This window comes from Bubalus kerabau, chromosome 22 (genome assembly GCF_029407905.1).
Source record: "Bubalus kerabau isolate K-KA32 ecotype Philippines breed swamp buffalo chromosome 22, PCC_UOA_SB_1v2, whole genome shotgun sequence".
Lineage (NCBI taxonomy): Eukaryota > Metazoa > Chordata > Mammalia > Artiodactyla > Bovidae > Bubalus > Bubalus kerabau.
The window spans coordinates 33,161,373-33,183,612 of NC_073645.1; positions in this window are offsets into that span (position 1 = coordinate 33,161,373).

Below are 22,240 nucleotides of genomic sequence, written 5' to 3' on the forward strand. Positions count from 1 at the left end.
GCAACCCACTCCAATATTCTTGCCTGGAGAATCCCATGGACAGAGGAGCCTGGCAGGCTACAGTCCATGGGGTTGCAAAGAGTCGTACACAGGACACAACTAAGCGACTAACACTCTCACTTTCAAGCTCTAAACATGCAGGTTCTTATGGAACTGGCAAAAATGTCAGTTCCATGAAACAGAAAGGCAATTGTAATGGAAATCTATTCCACCCGCCTCCCCCACCCCCCGCCCAAATTTGCATCTCATAGCCCTGCAGTTTCTTTTGGGAAACCACTCCTCCCTGGCTGGCAAACCACGTGACGTGACTCAGTTCAGTTCAGTCGCTCAGTCGTCCGGCTCTTTGCGACCCCATGAATCGCAGCACGCCAGACCTCCCTGTCCATCACCAACTCCTGGAGTTCACTCAGACTCACATCCATTGAGTCAGTGATGCCATCTAGCCATCTCATCGTCTGTCGTCCCCTTCTCCTCCTGCCCCCAATCCCTCCCAGCATCAGAGTCTTTTCCAATGAGGCAACTCTTCTCATGATGTAGCCAAAGTACTGGAGTTTCAGCTTTAGCATCATTCCTTCCAAAGAAATCCCAGGGCTGATCTCCTTCAGAATGGACTGGTTGGATCTCCTTGCAGTCCAAGGGACTCTCAAGAGTCTTCTCCAACACCACAGTTCAAAAGCATCAATTCTTTGGCGCTCAGCCTTCTTCACAGTCCAACTCTCACATCCATACATGACCACAGGAAAAACCATAGCCTTGACTAGACGGACCTTTGTTGGCAAAGTAATGTCTCTGCTTTTCAATATGCTGTCTAGGTTGGTCATAACTTTCCTTCCAAGGAGTAAGCGTCTTTTAATTTCATGGCTGCAGTCACCATCTGCAGTGATTTTGGAGCCCAAGAAAATAAAGTCTGACACTGTTTCCACTGTTTCCCTATCTATTTCCATGAAGTGATGGGACCAGATGCCATGATCTTGGTTTTCTGAATGTTGAGCTTTAAGCCAACTTTTTCACTCTCCTCTCTCACTTTCATCAAGAGCTCTTTAGTTCCTCTTCACTTTCTGCCATAAGGGTGGTGTCGTTTGCATATCTGAGGTTATTGATATTTCTCCCAGCAATCTTGATTCCAGCTTGTGCTTCTTCCAGTCCAGCGTTTCTCATGATGTACTCTGCATGTAAGTTAAATAAGCAGGGTGACAATATACAGCCTTGACGTACTCCTTTTCCTATTTGGAACCAGTCTGTTGTTCCATGTCCAGTTCTAACTGTTGCTTCCTGACCTGCATACAGATTTCTCAAGAGGCAAGTCAGGTGGTCTGGTGATGCCAATTCCCAAACACCCTCCCATCTAGGATTGGGTGAGTGACTTGGTTTGACTAATTAACATATTCCTTCCCTCTGGACACAGTGATTAGTTCAGGGAGGGCATGTGATCCAAGTTGGTCCAATGAAAGTCAATTCTAAGTTTCCCAGCCCCCCCCCCACCACACCCCTGCCCCACGCTGGAAATACTGGGAAGGGGCAGTTCTCTTTCTGCTGGCAGAAACGTACAATGTAGAAAGTAAGCACAGCACTGGCAGGAGCTACTGCATGGAGAGGACTTTCCCACAAATGGAACCAATCCAGGGGAAAGTAGAGCCAATAGAGAGATGGAGGGAGAGATTAAAAGGCAATTACTCTGATGATTGCCAACATCTGCTGGATCATGGAAAAAGGAAGAGAGTTCCAGAAAAACATCTATTCCTGCTTTACTGACTATGCCAAAGCCTTTGACTGTGTGGATCACAATAAACTGTGGAAAATTCTTCAAGAGATGGGAATACCAGACCACCTGACCTGCCTCTTGAAAAATCTGTATGCAGATCAGGAAGCAACAGTTAGAACTGGACATGGAACAACAGACTGGTTCCAAATAGGAAAAGGAGTACGTCAAGGCTGTATATTGTCATCCTGCTTATTTAACTTATATGCAGAGTACATCATGAGAAACGCTGGGCTGGAAGAAGCACAAGCTGGAATCAAGATTGCCAGGAGAAATATCAATAACCTTAGATATGCAGATGACACCACCCTTATGGCAGAAAGTGAAGAGGAACTAAAAAGCCTCTTGATGAAAGTGAAAGAGGAGAGTAGAAAAGTTGGCTTAAAGCTCAACATTCAGAAAACCAAGATCATGGCATCTGGTCCCATCACTTCATGGAAATAGATGGGGAAACAGTGGAAACAGTGTCAGACTTTATTTTCTTGGGCTCCAAAATCACTGCAGATGGTGACTGCAGCCATGAAATTAAAAGACGCTTACTCCTTGGAAGGAAAGTTATGACTAACCTAGACAGCATATTCAAAAGCAGAGACATTACTTTGCCAACAAAGGTCCGTCTAGTCAAGGCTATGGTTTTTCCTGTGGTCATGTATGGATGTAAGAGTTGGACTGTGAAGAAAGCTGAGTGTCAAAGAATTGATGCTTTTGAACTGTGGTATTGGAGAAGGCTCTTGAGAGCCTCTTGGACTGCAAGGAGATCCAACCAGTCCATTCTAAAGGAGATCAGCCCTGGGATTTCTTTGGAAGGAATGATGCTAAAGCTGAAACTCCAATACTTTGGCCACCTCATGAGAAGAGTTGCCTCATTGGAAAAGACTCTGATGCTGGGAGGGATTGGGGGCAGGAGGAGAAGGAGATGACAGAGGATGAGACGGCTGGATGGCATCACCGACTCAATGGACATGAGTTTGAGTGAACTCCGGGAGTTGGTGATGGACAGGGAGGTCTGGCGTGCTGCAGTTCATAGGGTCGCAAAGAGTCGGACGACTGAGCGACTGAACTGAACTGAACTGAAATGACTCTGATGATATAATTGGAACCAGCTGTGCCTTAAGACAGACCTAGGTTTTTATGTTACTATTAAGGCATTCTGAATTGGGTTTCTGTTACTTATGACTTGCAGTCCTGAAATTATCAATGATGGAGGCTGCTGCTGCTAAGTCGCTTCAGTCGTGTCCGACTCTGTGCGACCCCATAGACGGCAGCCCACCAGACTCCCCTGTCCCTGGGATTCTCCAGGCAAGAATACTGGAGTGGGTTGCCATTTCCTTCTCCAATGCATGAAAGTGAAAAGTGAAAGTGAAGTCGCTCAGTCGTGTCCGACTCCTAGCGATTCCGTGGACACCAGCCTACCAGGCTCCTCCGTCCATGGGATTTTCCAGGCAAGAGTACTGGAGTGGATTGCCGTTGCCTTCTCCAGGATTATGGAGGCTATATTATGATAAATAACTTTGCTTTCCCATCTTTTCAGATGAGTTGAATAGATTCAGCGGGTCAACTTATGTTGTGCCTTCTATTGGCAAATACTGTTCTAAGCATTAGGATATTTCTATTAATAAAATAGAATCCTTGCCCTCAAAGAACGTACCTTCTAGCAGAAGGAAATAGCCTTTAAAAAAGTTAACAACAAAGATATAAGAAAATCTTAGGTATAGATAGAGTTATCAAGAAGATTACATAGGATCGGGGCAGGAGAGGATGTTTTTAGTGAGGATAGCCAGGGAAGGTCTCTTGGAGGAGAAGATAACATTTGAATTGAGGCTATAATGTTAAGAAGACGCTGTTATTCAAAGACTAGGGAAGAATGCTCCCAGCAGAAAGAAGAGTAAATATAGAGGCCCTCACACAGGAACAAGACTGACCTGTTCAGGGAACAGAGAGAAGGTGAGGGTGGCTGGAGTGTCCCTAGTGATGGGACAAATGGAGGGAGATAAGACTAGAAAGGGACTAGCTGGGCCACACCCCTTGACCTTGGGAGAGTTTGGGTTTTATTTTGGAAGCAATGAGAACTCATGGGAGTGTTACTAGGACCTGACTTACCTTTTAAAATCATTATTCTTATTGTTGGGTGAAGGTGGGACTAAAGGAAGGTGAAAGGGAAGTAAGAAAACTGGAGGGGCTGTGAGCGGGGGTTGGAACAACAGAGATGGAAATGGAGAAAGGTCATTGTATTTGGAAATGGAGAAAGGATACATTTTGGAGGCACAGGCATAGGGTAAACAAATGGTTTAGAAGTGAGTTTTGAGGAAAAGAGATGATTCAACATGATGACTAAGTTTTACCCTGAGCGGCTAGGTAGATGATTGTGCCATTTACAAAAATGAGCCAGCCACCCTGGGGAGCAGATTTGGGATATGAAAGGATCCATAGTTCTGTCTCAGCTGTGTGAGACATCCAAGTGGAGGCATCAAGTGAGCAATTGGTTAGCCGTATCTGGAGTTCAGGGGAGATGTTTAGGCTGAAGATACTTATTTGTAAGTCATAGATATTGATAGGTTTACCATCTGTGTCTAAGAAGAGAAGAGAGATGTTCAAACACAGAGCCCTGGGATCTGCGCCATTCAGAGAAGGAGATAAAAGGAGAAGGAAGAAAGGCCAGTGAGGTAAAAAGAAAACCAGGGTACAATGTTACAGAAGCCTAGATAACAGGTGTTTGGAGAACAAGACAGGTGTCATCTAAATTGAATGCTACCCAGAGGTTGAGTAAAATGAGGAAGGAGAACCAACTACTGGATTTGGCAAGTCAACCCTGATAAGGGACCTTTCAGGGGAGGGTTAAGGGCAAAAGCAATGAGAAGAGAGTTAGAGGAAGACACCCAGGTGCTGCTTTCAGGCTTGCTGGCCAGTTCTAGATGTGTGGGATTTATTGAAAAGCACTTGGTGGGGAAAAGCACTTAATATGCCATCTTATTTTTTCAAGAGTCTAATGTTTTTACAATTGATTTTTAAAGTTATATACAATGAAGGATGCATAGCTTAAGTGATGAGTTTCTTTTACTGAGATAAGGTTCACATAACATCAAGTGAACCATTTTAGGGTGAACCATTCAGTAGCATTTAGTACATCACAATGTTGGGAAACCATCACTTCTAATTCCCTAACGCTTCTCTCATTCCCAAGGGAGACCCCATACACCTTAATGGGTGTAGGGGTGTCCTTTTGGGGTATGCTTTCTTAATACATTTCATTTAATGCACTCCAGGAAAACAGATTTTTCTCTTTCTAGCTCTGAACAACTAAAATCCACTTAAGACAGTTCTTTATTGAAAGAACACAGGTCAAGCCAAAATAAGCTGTTGTGTGTAAGAAATCAGGTTCGTGGTTACCCTTGAGGAGGAGTTTGTAGTGAATGGAGGGAGAGCTTCAGGGAGCTTGTGGGGTGCTAGAGACAGTCTGTTTCTTGACTATCCAGGAGCCCTGTAGGCTCCTGGGTATGGAAGCCTTTCTGTGTCCCCTGTTCCTTGTCAGTAAGGAACGGACTCCAGCCTCCATGACCTTCCCAGAGTTCCAGAGGGAAGATTTGGACAGTTGCTAACCAGGGAAAGGAGAGGATGCAGGGACAAGGCAGAAACAGCCAAGGAACAACAGTGCAGGCTTGGAGCAGCATCCCGATTCCTCCTCAAGGGATACACGTATCTTCAAGTCATTTATAGAATGAAACCCCCAACAAATGGAAGATGCCAGCATTCTTCAGAAGACCACCTAAGGCCAGATTAAAGGAACCAGAAAAGCTCATCAAAAGGTTACCTAAGACCAGATTAAAGGAGTGCAGGCCCTGCACGCACTCTAACTTAGCAGCAGCCCTACCCTTGGCATCACTGACTCAATGGACGTGCATTTGAGCCAGCTCCGGGAGATGGTGAAACCTGGCATGATGCAGTCCATGGGGCTGCAGAGAGTAGGGCATGGCTGAGCAACTGAACAACAACAGCCCTTGAACTATTGCTATGAAACCAAATCCTTCGGGTTGGGACACAGTCTTAGAGGGCAGAAGCCCACTGGCTCCCCTGTTGCCGGGCAAAGTAATAAAGCTATTCTTTTCTACTTCACCCCAAATTCTGTCTCCGTATTCAATTCAGCACCGGTGCCCGGAGACGGAGTTGCCAGCATCAGTTGCGTGGATGTATTCACTTAACAATAATTATTCAAGCTGTATAGTTATGATATGTACACTTTGCTGTACGTATGCTTCAAGTTAATTTTTTTAAAAAAATAGCTAAAGAATCAGGAGGGCTGGGCTTCAGTTCCAGCCTGGAGCGGACTAGCTTTGTAATCCCAGATAAGTCACTTAACCTCTCTGGACCTTGGGTCACCTCACCTGTAAATGAAGAGGATTGAGCTAGATGCCCTCCAAGGTCCCTTCTATCCAACGTGGTTCCAAATGTGGTTCCTCCTGTTTGAAGTCGGGCTCCTGTGCTGTTGAAATCAGCCTAAAGCCCTTGCTGACCTTGGCATGGGGCAGGGTGGGGGCAGGCCTTTTTCATCTTCCTCCTTTCAGAAGCTAACAGTTGCTGCTGACGTCTCTGTGGTACCACTTGTCACCGGACAAGGCAGCTGTGAAGTTAATGATAGTACAAATAAAAAGCTGCTAGTAATTAGGCGGCTGGATGTTCAAGCATTATTGTTATTTTAAAAAAATCAATTAGCTGAATAAGAAAATGCCATTGAGACAAACATTTATTTTTCTCCCTAGTGTGATTCCAGCTGGGTAGGAGGATAATGTGGTCAGTTCCAGAAGGGGAAAATATGTTTCTGATATTTTGGAACTAACATATTTTTTAAAACTGCATAGGGAGAGATGGAAGCTTTAAAAAAAATTTTTTTTTTAATTATGTAAGGAAAGAAGAGTCACATAATTACTTGTGATTTGTACCCACTACTGTCTCATTAGCAACCCACTGGCTCTGGCAATGACCACATCCTCATTTCCTCCTTTTATTTGTTTATTTAGGTCACTCTGTGTGGCATGTGGGATCTTAACTCCTCGACCAGGGATTGAACCCATACCCCTTGCATTGCAAGGCCAAGTCTTAACCACTGGGCCACCAGGAAGTTCTCCCATCGTCTCCTTTCAGAAAAACTTCAATAAAAAAAAATACTTCTAGGACATCTGGAATGTTACCCATCAGTATTCCTATCTCTGGGTTTAGACCTAGAGAGTCTATGAAGCAAATTAAATGAAATAGGAACAGCATTTTTTCCCCTATATTCCTCTTGTTCATTATTCAAATAACTGCACTTAACCAAGCAGATAATACAACTGGGTTTGTTTAAAGCTTTCTCCTAAAGATTACTTGAGTCTGTGCCCTGCATTAACCATTAACTCTGCACCAGTTATTGAAATTTCCTGAGCCTTAGTCTTCTTACCCGTGAAAAGGAGATACTGTGAGTACCCACCTCAGGGTGTGTGTTTGTGTGTACACAAGTGTGCATGTATGAGTGCGTGTGCATATTCACACAGACAAATTAGCTTGCATGATCCATGGCAAATGCTTTGCTAAGTGCCTGATGTGTAACAGGCACTCAGTAAATATTAGGTCTTTTTACTCTGGGGAAGAAGAGGATGTTCTTATGCCTATGGGGAAAGAGGATGGCAGGGTCAGGCAGCAGAAAGTGGATCTGTTTTCCTTTTGTGCGGACCTGGGGACGCCGCCATCCATGGGCTCTTGACCACTGAGGCTCTCACAAGACCCCGGCAGGGCTTCTAGACTTCTCTGCGCCTGTCAGTTTGTGGTCCCTGCTTGTTGTACTTCAGAACCACAAATAGCCCTGGAGAGAGGGAGTCAGAGGTTCTGACTCTTCCCCATGATGGATGGTGACCACACCCCCTGCCGCCACAGCTGGTGACACAGGCCTTTAGCATAATGGAAGGCATTTGGGGATCTATTTTTCTCTCCCTGCACACAGCATTACTCACCTCACTCCTCTGTGTCACAAGGAAGGAGGGGGACATGAGAAACTGTCAAGGATGAGTCAAGTTTCAGTGGAGCATCTCTGCTCAGAAGGCAGCGACTGCTGTTTCTTTTGCATTCCTGAGATTCAAATTACAAAGCAAGCCCCAAACTCATTTCTTTCTTCTTTTTTTACCCCCCAGGGAAGGGCAGCAATTGGAACTGTAAACATTTTGATTGTGTTTTTTCTAGGTTAGAGATTGAAGGAAAATATTAGCCTCAGAGCGGACCTCCTTAGGGCCTCTGTGATTCTTTTTTTCTTGGGGGAGGAGGGCACTTGCTGGGTCTTCACCTTGGTGGGTGGGCTTCTCTAGTTGCGCCTTGTGGGCTTAGCTCCTCTACAGCATGTGGGGTCTAAGTTCCCCAACCAGGGATGGAACTCGAGTATCCTGCATTGGAAGGCGAATTCTTAATCACCGGACCACCAGGACATCCCAGAGGCTCTATGATTCTTGACCATGAATGTAGCCTGGTTCCTTGCCGTCTCAGCCTCTCACCTTCTCCTAAGACATGAACCCCCACCTTAGCTATTCTGACCTTCCTTTCCCTCCTAGGAGAGGCCATGGTCACCCAATGGTTTCTCAACTGGCTCTAGATTAGAGATGAGTGTGGAGAGCTTCTCTTTTGTGACCACTGTGGGGCCTTCTCTGCAGGTATACCCCCTAATCGTTGCTACATTCATGTCAGTTAAGAGATTGGCCAGATCCCACATGGCTGTATCTCTCCCTATGACTCTGATGTCCCCGTAAAGCTCTCTTCTCAGGGTAGCATGAGGTCTTCCCCAGAAGCTGTCAATAGAGAGGAATACCAAAGGAAAGAAGATATTCAACTAGTTTTATGATTATTTGGTGTTTAAGCTAAAGGATTTTTATTATATGTTTGTATTTGCATATATTTTCTTATTTCTGTCAGGTTGGTTTCTCTCTCTTCCTCAGTTCATGTCTCATTGCAACAAAAATTTGGAATGACAGACCAAAGAGGTTAAAACAACAGAGAAGTTATAACTCAGTACAGATCTTTTATTAAACAGACACTCCCAACGCATGGAAGCAAGCCAAACCCGAAGGCATCATCTTCCTCATCCATCTTGGCTTCCTCCCTTTTATACTTCCTATCTCCTTCTTTTGGTTGTGCTTTGTGCAAAATAGGGCTTGTACCTACCACCACTCAATGAAAGGGAATGCAAATGGGCATATGTTCAAGGCCAGTTGACAATTGCAAGTTATATAACAGCAGGCTCTGTTGTGCATGTCTTCCCATAATTCAGTCTGTTATAATCAGATGTATACATGTGTAGAATATTTATGAACCCTTCATGGGCTCCTAGCTGCCTAAGGTTACTTGGAGAAGCTGCTGTGGTTAGTTTGTATCCACTGGATACAGGAGTTGGAAAAGTCTTTTCCAGGAGTTGGAAAAGTCTCTGTGGTTATGCGGTAGCATACCTGTGAGCTCTCCTCAGTGTGCCTGGGATGGGGTTTAGAGATCAGCTTGCATCCCTTTCAGCGAGGCCACTCCTCCTTACTCATGCCTAACTTCCCACTTAACATTTCCATGGTAGAAAGCAATGGAAGATGAGAAGGAAGGTTAAGGATAGGGTCAAGTTCAGGGTGTTGGGCAGGAAAAGGAAGGTATAGCATTGTTGAATTAATCAGCCTTCTGTCTGGCATAAGACATATTTTGAGCATCTCCAAAGGCCACAGGAAACAACACTGAAGAAAACATTAACTGAACTGGCGTACTTGAAGCCTGCGGTTCCCAAACTTGGCTGAGTGTTAGAGTCATGGGGAGCTTGCTGATGATATAAGCTCTGGGCCCTGTGCCAGGGAATTCTGAGCCCCTGGTCTAGGGTGAGAATCTTTATTTTAGAAGCTTCCCCAGGTGGTTCTGATGACGAGTCAGGTTCGGGAACTACTAAGTTGGGCCACACTTTCAGGGGAGATGGTCACATAGCATCTACCATTAACAAGGCAGTTCAGGTTTATTTCTAACCCTTTGTTGTTCAGAAAACCACACAAATAGGAAATGTGGCTCAGAGCAAACACCCCAGTGTTCACTTCTCAGTCAAGAAACAGATTTTTGCCAACATATAGATTTTTGGGCAACTCAAAATCTGGAACATTTTTCTATTTATAAATCACTGGAGCTATTCCATTTCTCTGGCACCTGAATTGTGAGCCTTGGTTTTTAGGTGTGTATCTCTGATATGCCCAGGCTTTTCTATGATTCAAGGAGCTAAGTTTTCATCCTTCATAATCCTGCACTTGAAGTATTAGCTGCTCAGTCGTGTCCGACTCTTTGGGACCTCAGGGATTGTAGTCCACCAGGCTTCTCTGTCCGTGGAATTCTCCAGGCAAGAATGGAGGAGTGGGTAGCCATTCCCTTCTCCAGGGGATTTTCCCAACCCAGGGATCGAACCCAGGTCTCCTGCATTGCAGGCAGATTCTTTACCATCTGAGCCACCAGGAAAGCTGATCCTGTAATTAATCAGGAGTCAGAATTTTGCTTCAAACTCCAATTCCTCTGCTAGCCTGCAGTATGATTTTGGGCAAGTTACTTTACATCTCTGACCCTTAGACTCCTCACCTATAAAATAAGAAGAATAACAATATACACCTCCCAGGATTTTGCAAGCATTAAATTTACTGAATATTACTGAATAAAACTCAATATTACCCAGCAATCTACAATTTTTCTTTCAGAACCTGTTTTCACTTTGCTCCTCTCAAAGCACCTCTTCCCAGAAATTTCCTCCCCTCTCCCCTGCATCTGGGCCCTGTGCCAGAGGCTTGTGTCATTTCCATCTATATAGAGACCGGCTCTCTTCTATCCTGACTTAAAAGGAAACAAGCAAACAAACAAAAAATCCTCCTTGACCCCCATCTTTGTCTCCTGACATCACCTTATTCTTCTGCTTCCCTTCTTGGCAAAGGTTTTGTGATTACCATTACTGCTTCTTCACTCTGTGTTGCCTCCTTTAGGCTTGAATTTGAGCTTCTGTCATCCCCAAGCCACTGAGAACCACACTGGTCCAGATGACCTGTATTGTCTGCATTGCCCCGGTCCAGTGATGGCAGCTATGTTCTGAACTCAGCTGGCCTTTCTGCAGCATCTGACAGAGTTGATCCTGCTGAGAGATGGTGGCAGAACTTTTTAGGCAAGGGAAATTGCAAGTGCAAAGGCCCTGAAATAGGGACAAACTTAGTGGGTTCAAAAACAGTTTTTTTGTTTGTTTTTTAAAAAGGCTGATGTGACTGGAGCATAGAGAGGGAAGGGTGGGAGCTGAGAAGGCAGACGTGCGCAGGGGCCCAATCACGTGTCAGCGGAAGTGAAGCTTCAGCCCCCAGCCTAGCACAGAACAGGTGCCCCATGTTTATCATTGTTATCATTAAGAGCTTAATAGTGTGGGGACGTCTCGGGTGGTCTAGTGGTTAAGAATCCACCTCGCAATGCAGGGGACTCAGGTTCAATCCCTGGTCAGGGAACTATCAATAAGATCCCTCATGCCGAGGAGCAACTAAGCCCTCAAACCTCAACTAGAGAGTCTGAGCCAAAATGCAAGAGCCCACCTGCCACAACTAAGACCTGAGGCACCCAGATAAATTTAAAATAAAAATAAAAGAGAGATTAGCAGTGCCAAGTGAGGGAGTGGGAAGGGTGCTGGGCAGGGAAATGAAAAGAAAGTCCCAGGTCTTGAAGAGCATTCCACCAAGCTGACGGTCTTGACTATACTTGTCACATAGGTAATGGGGCGAGCGAGCCCGTGAGCTGACTTGAAGGTCAATCTGTTGTCATTGCACTCCCTCCAGTCCCCACCCCTCACACACTTTCTTGGTGAACTGTGTCCCATCCAGTGATTCTCTTGGGATAATGAAGGTTTAGTTTTTCACTTGAAAGGGAACAAAAGTGGGCTAGGTATGAGTCCCAGTGAGGAAAGAGATGACTAAGAAGATACCAGCCGTGAGGCCACAGTGTGGACTGGAGACAGAGACCAGCCCTGTGGTCCTCTCTGCTTTTGCCGACTACTCAAAGTCATCCCCTCCCCATGATTACTCAAAGTCATGATAAATAATAGCTTGTCTCTGCTGTTTCATTTGGGCCCAGTTTCAGATCACACAAAAGGAATCAGACTCTGCAAGCAGCTGTTTGGACTCCAGATACAGCACATGTGAACTGAAATGGGTGTGTCTTTATCTTTCTGGTGTCCTTGCCACATGCATCCCTACCACAGGCACATCTGCAAGCACACACATACACTCACATACATACACACTTACACACAGAATCCACACACCTATACCCTCAACACCCAGATATCTAATCCACACGGACACTCAACATACACAACATGCAAACACGGCACACATACTCAGTATGCACTCTACAGATGCACACACTTGATATAATGCACATACTCAACAGATTACTGTTGCTATTTAGTAGCTAAGTCATGTCCAATTCTTTTGCGACACCGCCAGTCTCCTCTGTCCATGGGATTTCTCAGGGAAGAATACTGGAGTAGATTGCCATTTCCTTCTCCAGGGTATCTTCCTAGCCCAGGGATCCAACCTGCATCTCCTGCATTGACAGGTGGATTCTTTACCGCTGAGCTACGAGGGCAGCCCTACTCAACAGATATACACAGGTAACACACACACACACTCAGCACACACACATTTAGATACTCATGCAGACATTCACGCACTATTGGAACATTCATGATCCTAATGGACTATGAAATAATTCCTACTTCTATACATTTCTTTTGGCCATCAACTGAAAGTGGGCCAGTGTGGAAAATTAAAGGGAGTCAGGAAAGATTTTCAATTATGATTTTATGCCACCTGTCTCCCAGATCAGACTCTGGTGGAAGGGAGATCAAGAAAGATGAGCAGGTAATTCTTGCACATGAAGACCCAACAGACACAGTGCACTGTGTTTGTCTCTGTCTCTCTGTCTCTTTCTCTGTCTCTGATCATGGAAAAGTTGGCCCAGGAGGATAATCCATTAGGAAATTAGCTCAACAAAAGTGTATGGGTACCATGGTTTTTAAAGGGGAAGTGTTTGAAAGAGGCCACCTGAGTTTACTCCCACAAAACTTGTAGGTTTAGAGAATATTCCAGATAGCATACAGGCAAATTAATTGACATCGGACGATGTGAAACCAAAACTTTAGCAAAGAAGCCTATGAACAAGTGTAATAGATGATTTTGCCTTGTCTAACATGAATTTGCTTTCATTTCCACACTTGGATGCGAGCAGAATTCTTCCTCAAAATGATAAGCCCATAGAGCATTCGTGGTTATTGCGTGTGAATGAGTCAGATCACTGTGTTCCTTGGTTTTGATTCTGGTAGACCACTAATATGGCAAGAAGTCTGCTAGGGAAGAAAGAATTCCACTCTTAATCATATTGTTTTCAGACTTTTCTGCCTGAGGACATTTTGTAATTACACTAGCTTTCTAGTGTTCCTCTTTTTCATGTCTTGTAGCTCCTTTTTTTTTTTTTTTTTTTAATTTATCATGCTCGATTTTCAGCATTCCAGGACAGCGTGATATCTTTATCTTCTTTATTTCTGACTCTAAAGCATCTGTCAAGTGCTTCAATGTGTCTGGCTTAGCACAGGTGCTTTACTGAAGAAAATCTAACAGAGTATTAAAAGTCAAAGTGACAAAGAAGGACTCAGCAAGATTTCCCTGACAATTGCCTTAGTACTTTTAATGCTTAAATTTTTTTAAATTATATTCACCTTATTTTACTTTAGAGCTTATTATATCTATCTGCCACTGATTGAAAACAACACAAAACTGTTTCATCACTGATAGGTAGTCTGAGAAGCAATGAAATAGGCAACATTAAAAGACATTCAGTTCAGGAAAAGACACATAGGGAGAAACAAGTTCCAGAATGCAGAAAAAAATGTTTGCAGCACCTTGATGGTTAAGGCAGTTATAAGACTCAATTGAAATAAAAATGGGCTGAACATGCGAACAGGTATTTACAGATATTTAGGATGAGAAGTCCAAATGCCCAGTGAGCACGTGAGGAGTGGTCAACCTCACTGTCACCAGGGAAGAGAATATTAAAACCACAACATAAGCCACAGAGCCACCAGATCAACAGAAACAAAGCCTCGTAATTCCAAATGTTGGTGAGGATGCTGAGCAGCAGGAGCTCGCTGGCAGGAGAGTAAACCAGCCAAAGCCTTTGGAACACTCCTTGGCAGCGTTCATTAAAGCTGAGCATAAAAAGCTGGATTTGAGAGCCGCAGATCCACTCCAAGTTCTAGTCCTAGGAACTAATGACGTGTGCACAAACCCAATGATGAAAGCAGCATAATTTACAATGATTACAAAGTGGAAAGAAGCCCAATGACCATCAACAGTGGACCGGATAAAGAGATGCTGCGCTCTTCACAGCATGAAACACTAAACAGCAGCAAAGCCCATCAAGCTGCAGCTTCAGACAATGACGTCAACAAAGCTCAAAGGATGCACCAGCCTCCATCTGGACATATCAGGATATTTCAGGGTCAGACGCTCCTATCCATTCAGTAACATCCTCATGCTGGAGACATTCCTGCCTTCAGAGCACCTGCTTGGTACCCAGACACTGTGGGGGTGAGAAAGTGTCCTTGAAAGGGTCTTGCGTGAGGAGAGTCCACTGCTGTGGTGGTTGTGTTGCTCCTGTTGAGGCATTTGACCTGCTGGTTCTTGAACCATAGGGGCGGGTTCAGATTGAGTCATTAGCCCTCCTGCTCCTCACAGCCTGACTCCCTACCCTTCTCAGAGAGTTTTCCCCAGCTTCTGCTGCAATTCTCGGCTGAGGGCCCTGAGTTACTGGGGCCACCTGCTCCGGGGCCTGCTGATGGCGAGGGGCCCATGAGACTCTTAGGTTCTTATATCCTTCATTCCTCTGTTTACTCCCTTTGAGCTTATCACATTTTATTTTGAGTTTAGTACATTTTTAAATGATTTTCCCAATTGTATCTCAAGCCATATACTTGTACAGAATAAGGTCCTCCAGAAGCATTAGAGAGTGAAGCAGTCATGGCCCTAAACTCTGCAGACAGAGCCCAGGTAGATGATGGGGCAGAAGACACACAGGGCTTCCCAGGTGGCTCAGTGGTAAAAAATCCACCTGCCAATGCAGGAGAAGCAAGAGAAGCAGTTTCGATCCCTGGGTCAGGAAGATCCCCTGGAGGAGGAAATGGCAACTCACTCCAGTATTCTTGCCTGGGAAATCCCATGGACAGAGGAGTCTGGAGGGCCACAGTTCACAGGGTTGCAAAGAGTTGGACACAACTGAGCATGCACGGGGAAGACACACAAGGAGATGCTAAGACCCTGCACAGCGGACTCAGGACTTACCTATTCCTCCTCTCTCCTTCCCAGCTGCAGGTCTCTGTGGATCCACTCCTTAATCTCATCTGTCAGCCTCACTCCGAAGATCTCATTTTAATTTTGCCTGATTACTCCAATAGCTCTGCTGGGTTTTTTTTTTTCCTTCCAAGGGCTCTCAAAACTGACTCCCACCCCTACTTCTTACCCCTAACCATCATCCCAGCAGAGCAAGCCTCAGCTTTTAGAAGGAACCAAACCTCAGATCAGCTCGGAACCCTATGGTGACTTCATATTGAAGTGGATGTGTGTTTATGTGTTTAAATGTTGTATTGCTTTTTTTCCCCTCAAGTTAGTTGATCTACTTAAAAAATAGAGAAAACGTAAAGCATGTACGCTGTACAAAATTCAAAAAGTAGAAAGGGGGGTGCAAAGTGAGAGAAAAGTCTATCCCTTTCATTCCTGTCTCCAGCCTCCCCAGCCCTCTCTCTAGGTCCAATAATGCCTCTGTAAGCAAGATCACATGTGTGTGTAGCCTTTGTTGTTGCTGTTGAGTCACTCAGTTGTGTCTGACTCTTTGTGACCCCATGGACTGCAGCACCCCAGACTTCCCTGTCCTTCATAATCTCCCAGAGTTTGCTCAAACTCATGTCTTGAGTCACTGATGCCATCCAACCATCTCATCCTCTTCTCCTGCCTTCAATCTTTCCCAGCATCAGGGTCTTTTCCAATGAGTCGGCTCTTCACATAAGGTGGCCAAAGTAAAGGAGCTTCAGCTCCAGCATCAGTCCTTCCAATGAATATTCAGGGTTGATTTCCTTTAGGATTAACTGGTTTAATCTCCTTGCCATCCAATAGATAGTCTTGGTCTTTTTCAAAATCTCAAACAATAGCATACTACCTTTTTACTTGAGAGTTCTTGGCAATTGGACATTTACCTTGGCCTTGTTAAAGGTGTCATACTCCTCCCTTTCTAGAGATTCTGATTGCTAGACACTAGGGGTTTTTCTGATTTTTGTCTATTATGAGCTGCAGTGAATAACAACCTCTCTGTTTCAACCATCCTTCTCTGGACTGTTTCCTTGGGTAGTTATTAACATGCTTAATTTTCCTTGAAAGAGAAGAGGATGTAGGAAGGGAGGGGTCTTCTTCAGGCCTGCTGGGAAGGCATGTCTACTACCATATCCCCTTGAGAGGGCGGCCCGTCACGTGGAGGTTATGAGGGAAAACTCCCAGAAGGATCTGGATGCAATGCAATAGCACATTGGTCAAGGTATTTTATGAAACCGAAAACATTGAAAAGATTTTTTTAATTTAAAAAATAATTAAAAAAAAATTTTAAATAAACATTAAGGACTTCCTTGGTTGTCCAGTGGTTAAGAGTCCACTGGTTAAGACCCCCCAGTGCAGGGGTCTGAGTTCAATCTCTAGTTGGGGAACTAAGATCCCACATGCCGCATATCATGGCCTAAAACAATTTTTTTCCATAAAATAAATAATTAAAATTTTAAAAAGTTAATTTAATCTCAATTTAATTTAATTTCAATTTTAAAAATTGAAATTTTAAAAATTTAAATTTTTTTAATTTAAAAATTTTTTAAATTTTTAAAAATTGAAAACACCGTGCAGATATAATATGGTGTGACTTCAAAGTAATGGGTCATATTCTACTGGAATCCTAGACTGGAACCAGCTGCATTGCTTTATGCTTGGATAGGTGATACGCAGATTGAGAACACCTAATTCAGAATGACTCGGGAAACCTGGAAATATATTGTCTCACGTACCAGTCCATAGTATAGGCTTGGCTTTAGGAACCACTAGGCTTGAGTGCTCGGATGATGTCACAGGACTCAATTTATTGACCTTGGCTCTGTCTTCTGGTGCGTTGTCTCCAGACTCAGAGGTCTTCCCCTTGTGGGGACAAGATGGCCACAGCAGCACAAGCCTCAGGTCCCTTCCAGCTCTCACCCTACAGGAAAGAATCCTGTTTCCTTGCAGCTGATCTTGAGTCTCCCTGACCCTGACTGGCCAGTCTTTGGTCAGGTGGCTGCCCCTGAACCAACCAGAGAATGTCCTCCAACTGCCCCTGCCCAGATGAAATGCCTTTTCCAAAACTCAAGGCAATGTCAACTCCACCGGAATTCCTTGGACTAAAAGAAAAAGAGTGGATATCTGAGCATAAATCCTGTGCTATTTTGGCATTTTTACTGTCCATGAGCCTATCCTTTCAAATTTCTGGCTCAGAGAGCTGAGTTCCCTTCAAGGGTTATCTTCGCATTTTGTTTTTGGTGGTGGTAGAAACAGCAATAGGCTTCCCTGATGTCTCAGAAGGTAAAGAATCTGCCTGCAGATTCAGTCCCTGGGTCGGAAAGACCCCCCTGGAGAAAGGCAGGGTAACCCACTCCAGTATTCTTGCCTGGAAAATCCCATGGACAGAGGAGACTGGTGGGCTTACAATTCATGAGGTCTCACAGAGTCAGACATGACTGAGCAACTGACACTTTAACTTCCAGAAACAGCAATTAGATGCATGTATGGGGCAAGAGGAGGTTTACATATTGAAATGACCTTTAAAAATGTTTCTTCCCTTATGAGACACAAGAAAAATTCTTCTTCCTGTCAAGTGAAGAGGCTTGCCCCATAAAGAATGAAGTTAGTTCTTAATCAGAGTTGTAGGGAGAGCAAACACACACGACTGAGATCAGATGCAGAAAGCCCTGCTGTACGCGGAAGGACATTTAAATCAAAGGAAAAAAAGAGCAATAATTATTCTCATCTAAGCAGAACTCAGGCATGCCTTTACTGTCACAAAGAGAAAATGAAGGAGATCCCCAAACAAGCTCCCCTACCTTCAAGCTTTGAAATAACAAATAATGGGATGCAAATCACCCGGAGAAAGCAATAGCACCCCACTCTGGTACTCTTGCCTGGCAAATCCCATGGACGGAGGAACCTGGTGGGCTGCAGTCCATGGGGTTGCTAAGAGTCGGACACGACTGAGCAACTTCACTTTCACTTTTCACTTTTCATGCATTGGAGAAGGAAATGGCAACCCACTCCGGTGTTCTTGCCTGGAGATTCCCAGGGACGGTGGAGCCTGATGGGCTGCCGTCTATGGGGTCGCACAGAGTCGGACACGACTGAAGCAACTTAGCAGCAGCAGCAGCAGGCATGCCTTTACTGTCACAAAGAGAAAATGAAGGAGATCCCCAAACAAGCTCCCCTACCTTCAAACTTTGAAAGAATAAATAATGGGATGCAAATCACCCAAAATTGTGCTAAAGAAGTTAATGCTGAAATAACCAGTGAATGGGGACTCTCTGGTGGCTAAGACAGTAAAGAATCCACCTGCAATGCAGGAGACCCAGGTTTGATCCCTGGGTCAGGAAGATCCATTGGAGGAGGCCATGGCAACTCACTCCAGTATTCTTGCCTGGAGAATCCCATGGACAGAGGAGCCTGGCAGGGTTGCAAAGAGTCAGACATGACACAGTGACTAAAAAACAACAAACAAATGAGTGTGTCCATTCTCTCATCTTATTTTCTTGGCTTGGGCATTGATTTTAATTCCTTTCTACATCTTCCTTCTGCTTATTTACTCAGCTCTGTCCTACCCTCGTGTCTTCACATCACGGGAACTCGCCAGTCTCACTGAGCACAGTGGTGTTTGCCACCTGGGGACAGGTTGAGCTAAGGATGGCTGCTCAGGGTCTCACCTTTCATGCACGTCAGCAGTTACCATCCTGCCCTCTCTTCTGTTTTTAGGGAGAGTGTAGTGACTCCGGGGGCAGGTGAGCCCCACTAGGCAAGCAGGCAGAGGCCACAAGGAGTGCAGGTGGAGAGCAGGCAATCTTACAGCCACAGGGAGGAACCAGGTCCAGAGAGGTAGGTGCCCTTGGCTCTTTTCTGGCTCTGTGCCCAAGCGGCTCCCAGCTCCCTCCCCCACATTCAGTGTTCCCCTACAATCAAGTACCCCAAGCTGTGTCAACTCTCAGATTTTACTTTGGCCAGTAACAGGTTGTAACATTTTAAATTTAAATGCCTTTGGGTAGAATAGGTATATATGTGTATCTCCTGTAGTTCTTCATGCCTCCCCCCCACCTCCCTGTGCCTTTCACAGTCCTGCTCCATTATACTTTATCTGACCCTGACCTTCAGCTTGTGGGTGACACATTAACTTTTCATTTTTTATCAACTTAATCCTCTTGCTCTTTTCTGTCTCTGAAGTAAACAGCCTCAAGAAGTGACTCTCAGACTTGAGCGTATACTCCCTCCCATGCCTCCACTGCTTCTCTGGGCCCCACCAGCCCCTGCTCTCCACGTGTACCTTTGTGTCCTCAAACAAGCCACCCCCTCGGATCTGCACACATTCTGGCCCCACTTCCTGCCATGCCCTCAGCCTCCTCCTAATTAATTCACACTCGGTCTCCAGAGCTGCACCCACATGTCATTTCCCCAGGAAAGCCCTTCCTGACCACCCCAGGCTGGATCCCATCACATGCTGAGTGCCCTGCACTTCTGCTTCATTGCACCTACCTCGATTGACCTGTAATAATTGCCCGTGCAATTAGCTATTAACTGAGGTCTGCTTTCTTCCTTCCCCTCCGCCTCCCCTACCCCGACCTTTACCATCTCCCAAACAGGAGCTACCGGAGGGCGTTTCCCCTCCGCCTCCCCCACCCCGACCTCTACCATCTCCCAAACAGGAGCTACCGGAGGGCGTTGACTCTGTTTGTCTTGATCACAGTTGTGTCTGCAGCTCCTGGCACAACCTGAATGCTCATTGATTAGTGAAGGAGGAAGGGAGTGAATGAATGAAAGGATGGTTAGGACGTCATCAGGCTGAGGTGGCATCTCAGGGGAAAGACAGCATGAACAAAGGGCCCCCAGTAGCGCAGCCTGGGGCCCCGTGGGGTCTAGTTTATTCATAAATTCCAGCCAATGTGAATGAGCTGGACTTCCCAGAGGCCCCTCGGGGAGCGGGTTCCTGTGTACTGTCATTCTTTCCTCCACCCGAGGAAGTGGGTGAAGGATTCCACGTGTCCACCAGGTATAGGCAAAAGAGGATTTCTCAACTTCTGCGGGCTCTCTCACTTGTCCTCCCTCAGTCCCCTTGACACCTCCTCTGGTAAGCTTTCCTCTTCTCCCCACTCTGTTTAAACTCCTTGTTCTGTTTCCTCTTAAGATAAAGTCCATTCAGTGAAATGGTCCTTGGTGTCTTTATCTTCCATCTCAACTCTGACCCTTGACAGGAACAGGCTTCCCAGGAAAAGTTTTTCTAAACATCTGTGGTTTTACCTGAATTGTTTTTGTTTGAAGTTTAAATGGATCCATTGATTTTTCTGACCCATTCAAGTACTTTGCTATTTTTAAATAAAAGAGAGATGTGCTAAGTGAAAGCAAGCCGAAACCACCACCATTGGTGAAAATCACCTTCAGGAAGGACAGACCACCTCTCAGAGGCATGGCCAAGCAGTGGAGGGGCTCCAGTCTGGGTGCGGGAGATGGCGGGGGGAGACCCTGCCGGTGGTCCTACTCATTACCTGTCCTCTCTACTTTGCCAGTCAGGGGATGGATCTGAAGCCCCCTCTGACTCTGATGACTCACCAGGGTCCCTGAGCTCAGGGTCAGCGATGTCACTCTTCCCCCTTCACTGAAGCCCAGGAAAGCCCCAGAGCATGGGTCACCGGCTGGCAGCCTTGGTGGCTTTGCCTGTATCCTTGGACAATCATCTTACCCATCAGGGTAAGCAGTACATTATGAGGTCCAATTTATAGGAGAGGATTCTTCCCTGGAGAACCCCATGGACAGAGGAGCCTGTCAGGCTACAGTCCATGGGGTCGCAAAGAATAGGACACGACTGAGTGACTGAGCATAAGGAGATTAGAAAAGTGGCTCTTGGGACTTTTCTGGCAGTCCAGTGGTTAAGACTCTACCTTCCAATGCAATGGGTGCAGGTTCAATCCATGGCTAGGGAACTAAGATCCCACATGCCACGTGATGTGGCTTAAAAAAACAAACAAACAAAAAAAAAAAAACAAAGAAAAATGGCTCTTTCTGAATTCTGTGGACTCTAAATGAACCAACCTCTCACTTCCACCTAATGGGCCTGTGACTCAGAAATGGGCCATGTGATTGATGTTATGGATTGCAATGGATTGTATGTTAATGTCCCCTCTAACAGTCGTATGTTGCAATCCTAACCCCATAATGTGATGGTTTTGGGGAGGTGGAGCTTTGGGGTAGTAATCAGGCCATGAGAATAGACCTCTCCTGGATGAGACCAGTGCCCTTATAAGAGACCCCAGAGAGCTGACTCCCTCTCTTTCCACTGTGTAAGGACACACAAGAAGTTGGCAATCTGCAGCCCAGAGGAGGGTCCTCACCAGAACTGCACCAGGTAGGCACTCCTGATCTCGAGCTGTTGGCCTCCAGAACTGTAAGAAATAAATGTGTGTTGTTTAAACCTCCCAGTCTCCAGTAATGTGCTATAGCAGCCTGAGCCAAGTTCAGTTGGAAGAAGGATTCTCTGCATCCACAGGGTCTCCCCATAGTCCCTTCAGGGCTCCCCACCTTATCCCTCCTCCAGCTCTGGAACATGCTGATCTGGTCAGGTAGAGGGTGGAAGGAGGCCTCCTCTTCCTCTGCACCCCTATTCTAACCAGAAAGGCATAATAATCACCAAAAAGGTCACAGGCCTGGTCAGTCATTAGGTATTCATTCTCCCCTGGGGAACACATTGTAGTGAAACAGAAGAAATTCCTGGAAAAGTCAGTGGCTCAGGAACACATGGCCTGGACGTATTAATAATAAAATATTAGGTTAATGCATCCCAGGACCAGAGCAGCTAGGAGCCATTTACCCCAAGGGCCCAGGAAGCAATGGCAACTGCTCAAAAAATCTGGTGGGTCATATCAGAACTTGCTGAGCTTGCTGAGGGGGTCAGTGTTGGGCAGCAGGAAGAGAAAGTGGATGGAGGAGGGCATGAAGGAGCTCTGGATTCCACGTGCCAGGTAGCATAAGTTCAGTTCAGTTCAGTTCAGTCGCTCAGTCGTGTCCAACTCTTTGCGACCCCATGAATCGCAGCATGCCAGGCCTCCCTGTCCATCACCAACTCCTGGAGTTCACT